Source organism: Scatophagus argus, chromosome 11 (assembly GCF_020382885.2).
Source record: "Scatophagus argus isolate fScaArg1 chromosome 11, fScaArg1.pri, whole genome shotgun sequence".
Classification (NCBI taxonomy): domain Eukaryota; kingdom Metazoa; phylum Chordata; class Actinopteri; family Scatophagidae; genus Scatophagus; species Scatophagus argus.
Genome location: NC_058503.1, coordinates 22,165,134 through 22,171,133, shown reverse-complemented (window position 1 = coordinate 22,171,133; position 6,000 = coordinate 22,165,134). Strand labels below are relative to the sequence as shown.

The following is a 6,000-nucleotide window of genomic DNA, read 5'->3' as shown; positions in this document are numbered from 1 at the left end:
AGCCTAGATTGGGTCTTGGCTAGTTTTAGCTCTTTGGAAATGCATGGCCCCGAGATGATTAGCAGTCCAAAGTGTGGGAGCACCAGTCAAACGTATCATGAGTCTAAATTCACAGCTTCTGTGTATGTCCTTGGAAGAAAAAACCTTCTCAATTCATTACTGTTCTAATTCAGTTTTATCTCTCATGACCATAATTTCCACACTAATGTCATAATCACCCTCAGGCTGTAGCACTTCTACGGTGGTGAATTGAGGAGGAGAAAACAGAGAAGTAGATTTGGATACATGTTCAGTGTTTTTGAGGGCAGACTTTTAACCATGGGAAAGTGTTGCGGGTGCCGCTTTTTTCCACTGGAGCTTGTTGGGATTGTGAGAGGTGGAGGGCTTGGAGGCTCTTTTGCGCAATGCACGGTGCCAAATGGGGATGAGTAAGCAGTCCCAAGAGCCAAGGGTTGTTCTGGGCTATAAGGAGTGTGGCCACACTGACGTTAGCCAGCACTCTCCCTTTATAGAGGAGAAGGGTAGCAGCAAGCCAAAAGAGGCCGAGCGAGCCAGCCATAGCTAGCGGCACATCTTAGCGGCTGTGGCCCATTCTCATCGGCAGGCTGCTAAGCCTGGACAGACACCCGCAACCACAGAGCTTGGAGCGGACCGCTGCTCAGTCCCTTTCATTTAACCAATCACTCTTTCATTTCTCCAACTACAGCCTCTCTTTTTCACCCTCCACACATCTGTCTCTGTCAGTTTCTCCCTCCACCTTTGGCTCCCTCTCTATCTGTCTTTTTCCTTAGCGCTTTTTTTGGCTTCACCGCTTGTCAATCTGCAAAATCTATTAAGTATTACTATGAGGGCAAAAATGTAGCGTAATGAAATAATAGAGGGAATAACACCCTGTCGTGGGTGAAGATGAAACTGGACTATTTATGAGCCCAGAACAAATAAACTAGCTTTGAGGGTGTGCCTGGACTGTGTCTGCCGTGGAGTAGTGACAGGGCCCAGCACTTTGCTGTTCAATAAAGCTCGAGGGAAAATCCATTTTACTCCCATAACTGAGGTCTTTACGAACAAAGAACATTATGGTTGGCTGTAGCTTAGCAATGTTTCTGCCTACTGTGTCTGAAGCGCAGATGTTTTTTCTAAACTGCATGTAACTAATCACAATGTCTGGTCTTCTTCTTCAGCACTCACGTTTACTATTTAACAGTTGTACACTTTAGTATGTTTGAGCTGCTGAGCGCAAATGCAATCAGCCATTAAAGAAAACATCCACTGTCAAAGTCTTCATTGACTGCAGCATTTCCAGATTTCCCCATTCTGACAGAGTATATTTCGTTTTTACACACATAGCTGACGTACTGTTACAGAGCTGCTCTGGTTTCTGTACTATCGAAATCAAATCCAAAATCCCAAATTTTTGACATCCATATTAGAAGCAGAGATACAGATTTGTCTTTCACATGACAAGAATCCAGTGCAGAAGAAAATGCTGCTGCTGTTCCCTCTCGAGCACCATCACTGCCGCTCTTTCCACATGAAAGCAACGCCTGGCGTGTTCTCTGAAGATTGTTGAAAGGCACAACTTGTAATCTAGCATGAAGCACAAGTACTGTTGCCGTGGTTACCTGTAAACACTGGTTAGAAGCAGTGGCTACAGGATGTCTGATGTATTCAGATGTACCGGACACACCTGGTCAAACTCACTGACCATGCATCAGTAGGTTAGTTGGTTGGTTGGTTGGAGAAAGATAAAGACTTTCACAGAAAAGACACTGAGGTTATTACCTTCTCCTGATTTGTCATGTCATGTCAACAGGACTGAGCCATTTCCTTTGAAATTATTGGAAGGTTTATTTCAGACACAGATAACAAATTCTTTTTCTTTTTCTTTTTTTTTTTTTGTCAGAACATTTGATGTAAAAACAATATTTTATAAAATGCTTTACCAACCCAAGCTTTAAGCCACAGACCTGTGATTAGCATCATCAGGATCACAGCACAATCCTCCATCAGTTTAACTCCTGATCTTCCACCCTTTTTCATCTCACTTTCAGGCTCTTCTCCTCTCTGAGCTGTAGTTCACTGTACCAGCACAGGGCTCACCATATGACACTTATAGCTATACAGGACAGATTTATTCCAACATGGCTGACCGTGGATGCACCACCAAAAGGATCCTCGGCTGCTCCCCGAGCACCGCTGTCCTCTGATAAGATGGAGGACGAAGGGGGGGTGGGCCACAGAGGCTCGGTGGCACGGCAAGAAAAATCAGCCCCTTCTTTCTCATTATACACCTCCCTCACTTTGTCTGAGGATTCTCTCCCTCCACTGTTTAGCTCTCTGTCAGACACACACACACACACACATAGAGGTCAGTCATCCATACAGATTACAACACCCACTGAGGAGGTCGAGGATGGGTTCTCGCCTGACGCTTGGAAGAGCTCTCACTATTACAATGTTATTTTTGGAGCACCTCTGCCTGATCATCACCAGAGTCTCTGTGTGTAATCCTCTGCACTGTAGCCCAGGGAGGAGCTACAGGCTCGACTGCGCACACTAACATGTGCCACGATGACTCGCAGGATGTTTAGGATTAAACCATTAGAATTTAGCAGAGGAGCACATGGTGGTAGCCTGTCATGATACAACCCTGATCTCTGTCATCGACACAGCCTGGAGTCGTTTTCTGGAATGATTTCTGGAATTCAGGGAGAAATAGACAGCGTTTTTCAGCAGTAATTATGACATGTTGAAGCACAGAAGAGATTTTAAAAAATCAATTCGGATGTCAAATGTCAAAATCTTTTCTGTCTCAGCTCTTCCCATTACCTTTAGGTTTATTTAAGGCAAAATAGTGAGTAGTGAGTAGTAGTGTAGTGAGTACGCGACACTAATAAGATGTATTTTTATCAGTATAAATATCAAACAAACCAGCCAAACTGACTCTTGTTTTGGTGACTGATTCATTCAACCTTGTAACAAAGATGAGGCAGAAAATTAACATCCAAGGAAACATAGTAGATCTTTTCTTTTCTTTTGATAGGAACTCATTCTTTAGTGAAAACACTGAGTTGCACTTGGATTTTTATCACTCGGAGGTTAATCATAGGTGAAGCAGCTCTGCTGACAAATCTGAAAAATCCCTCTTGAGGAAATAGGTCAACTTTAATCCCAGATCTTTACAACTGCGTTTGGCAGGCAAGCACAAACTGAGGACAGAGAATTCTTGTGGTATTTGAAATACATTTACAGTGAGGCTGGACCCTGTCCTGTAGTTTGTGTTGCTGTGAGCTCACTGAATAAGTATGCATTTTTTAAAAAATGTTCAAATTTTAAGTCTGAATCCCAAAAACAACTCACTGGCAGGCAAGTTGGTTTTGCTTTTCTTGAGTGCAGCTGTTGATTTGGGTTTTCATTTCCAAATCACGCAAAGCTACCATTATAATCAATTAAGTGTGATGAAGGCTCTGTTTTTTTCAAGTGGACTTAAATTTATCCCATTTTTCTCTTGACCCAAAGGTTGGAAAGGCGTTTCAAACCTCAGCCAGATTCTGCAATTCATGTAATTTAAAAAGCAAGCAGGAAAAACAGGGCTGAGAACTGTGGAGTTCATAATAAAAAATAATAATAATAAAAAATGGGATGAGCCAGAGTAACAAGCATTAGGTCTACCTCCCGTGTCTGGCATCTCCTGGGAACTCTTGCAGAGCAACAGATGGTAAACTCAGAATGACTCAGGCACGGCTCGTTCGTGCATGGTCCTCTACTGCCACCTGCTGGTTTCATGCAAAAAGGATAAACGGTGCATTCAAACAAATTTAAGAGAAGGTTGCTTAAATAGATAATCCGTCGACGTGTGAAATACTCAATGAAAGCCATTTTATGACGCATTCCTGTGGCCCAAAACCGGCTGAGGAATGACCGAATGAACTGATTCAGTTATTGAAACTTGGACATCCATTGTGAGTGACGATGAAGAGATCTCCTCGCTGACTCTAATCATGAACACATGTGAGTCTTCCCACTATCTGGGCCAATTATAGGCAGCAGACACTAAACAATCTATCACAGCCGTATAGAAAAATGGGCCCCCTGATACAAAAAGTAGGATGAAAAATGATATGGAACTTGAAGAGGTGAGAGCAGATGGATTATGAACTATAAATGTATAACAAATGAACCGAGCAGGGGGCTCAGGACTGCCAGGCCAACTCAATCAATCACCGCCCTAACAAGACGGCAGGCAGCACGCTGTCGCTTCGAGGGGAACGACTCACAGGCGGCACATTTCTAACTCAGAGATGGCTGGCACACAAAGGCACATGTCTGCATGGAGAGGGATATAAGGCTGAGAGCAAACACACAGGTTTCCCCTCTGTGGGCTCTGTGTCGGGTTATAACATTTGAGCCGATAGCAAAACTGCTGTCTGGGATTCAGTACTGGTTCCAAACTGTATCTTCTTATTGTATTTACTGACTGATCAGTGATGAGATAACCTAAAAATGATCACAGAGCTGCTTGTGAACCTGCCATAACAGCTGTAGGCCTGTGGACTTCAACAAAGGAAAAGTAGAATAAAGTAGAAGCTTTATGGTTTTAAACAACCTTTAGATTTCTGAGTTTACAAGATTCACCTGAATGCACCCTGAAGTCAAAGACAGAAGCAACATGAGTGAACCACGATGAGAAAAGAGAAAAGCTGTTCCAGGCCTTCCTTGCGTGCTCATTGAATAGGTGGGCTCTAGTTTGAACTGTGTGTCATTTTTGTACCACTGACCATTTGCCTTCATATAACAACGTTTATGAAGTGGACTTTATGTATTTTACCTCCCAGAAACTCTCCTCTTCATATTTTCTTACAGAATATTGACATTGCAGAACCACAAGCTGTAATTGGATTGCGCCATCCAGAATGATTAATTTAGGTGCGCAAGAATAAGGCAAATATTTTACTGTGCCTCCCCCTGGAACCTGAAGACTTTACTCTTGTTCTGTGTTTACCTTCCCTCACCTGTCCATCTCTCTCCTCTTTGCTTCTACAGATTTTTACTTTTAGCCTGCATCCTCCCAATGTGCCACCACTGTTCCACCTCATTGTCCCCATAAAGATGACCTCACCGTCCGGCCTGGGCCTCCGCCTCCTCCTCCTCCTCCTCCTCCTCCTCCTCCTCCTCCTTCTGCCATCAGCAGACTCGAAGCGCCACATGCAGCTGTGTCCAATAAACACATTGTGAGTGCAGGCTGTGCAGTCCAGCGAGTCACAATGAGCCAGCAGCACGTATACCGGCCGCCGTGAAGCCATGGGAGAGGGATGTCCTGTCGTCAGGGCCCTGAGATTTTCTATAGGGCCAGAGGGAACAGAAGGAGTGAGACACAGAGGGAGGAGGAGGAAGGGTGGAGGAGGAGGACACTGCATCCCTCCTCACCCCACCCTGCACCCGACTGTCCTCTCAAAGTCACCGAGGTGTGGAGGAGAGAACAGTGACACAGGCAGGCACAGAAACCTTTCATGTTTATTTTCCCTTCTTTCTTTCCTTCTTTCTTTCTTGAAGCAACATACAAATACTTATACTACTCACAAATAACAAATGCGTCTCTATGGAAAGACACCATGTATCTTTTAGAAGTTCAACTTGACTTTTCCCTCAGTTTGCCCCAACACCTCTAATCATTGTGTTTCGCCCATAAAAGTGTTAAAAGTGCCCAGTTCAGAGTTTCTGGGCTTTAAGTAGTTGTAGCGATAAAGTAATTCAGTCTTCCTGGTGACAAAAACTACAACAACAAGGCACAAGGCTATCAGAACTAAATGAAGGTGATATGAGCAAGTAAATCTCTGTGGCTTATCATCATACTGAAAGGGTAACTGGTTGCTGTAAATGTTTCTCCTCATGATGAAATTCTTCTCTAACATGACGGAGGTGCAGCAGTGAATGGCTGCTGAAGCTAATATGAAACCCCACCGTCTGTTAGTCAAATCAGGTGAGCTTTTTCCAGAAGTT

At 43.9% G+C, this 6,000-nt stretch overlaps 2 long non-coding RNA genes across 2 annotated transcripts; one reads left to right on the top strand and one right to left on the bottom strand.

The window, feature by feature from the left end:
- Positions 1 to 2,278: 2,278 nt before the first annotated feature.
- LOC124067178 lies at positions 2,279 to 5,153 on the bottom strand. The gene is made up of 3 exons (XR_006844702.1): positions 5,120 to 5,153; positions 3,673 to 3,773; positions 2,279 to 2,698 (listed from the first exon to the last, which is right to left on the bottom strand). It is a non-coding gene; the product is annotated as an uncharacterized LOC124067178 (long non-coding RNA).
- Positions 3,991 to 5,149, top strand: LOC124067177. The gene is made up of 3 exons (XR_006844701.1): positions 3,991 to 4,735; positions 4,864 to 4,926; positions 5,044 to 5,149. It is a non-coding gene; the product is annotated as an uncharacterized LOC124067177 (long non-coding RNA).
- Positions 5,154 to 6,000: the final 847 nt, after the last annotated feature.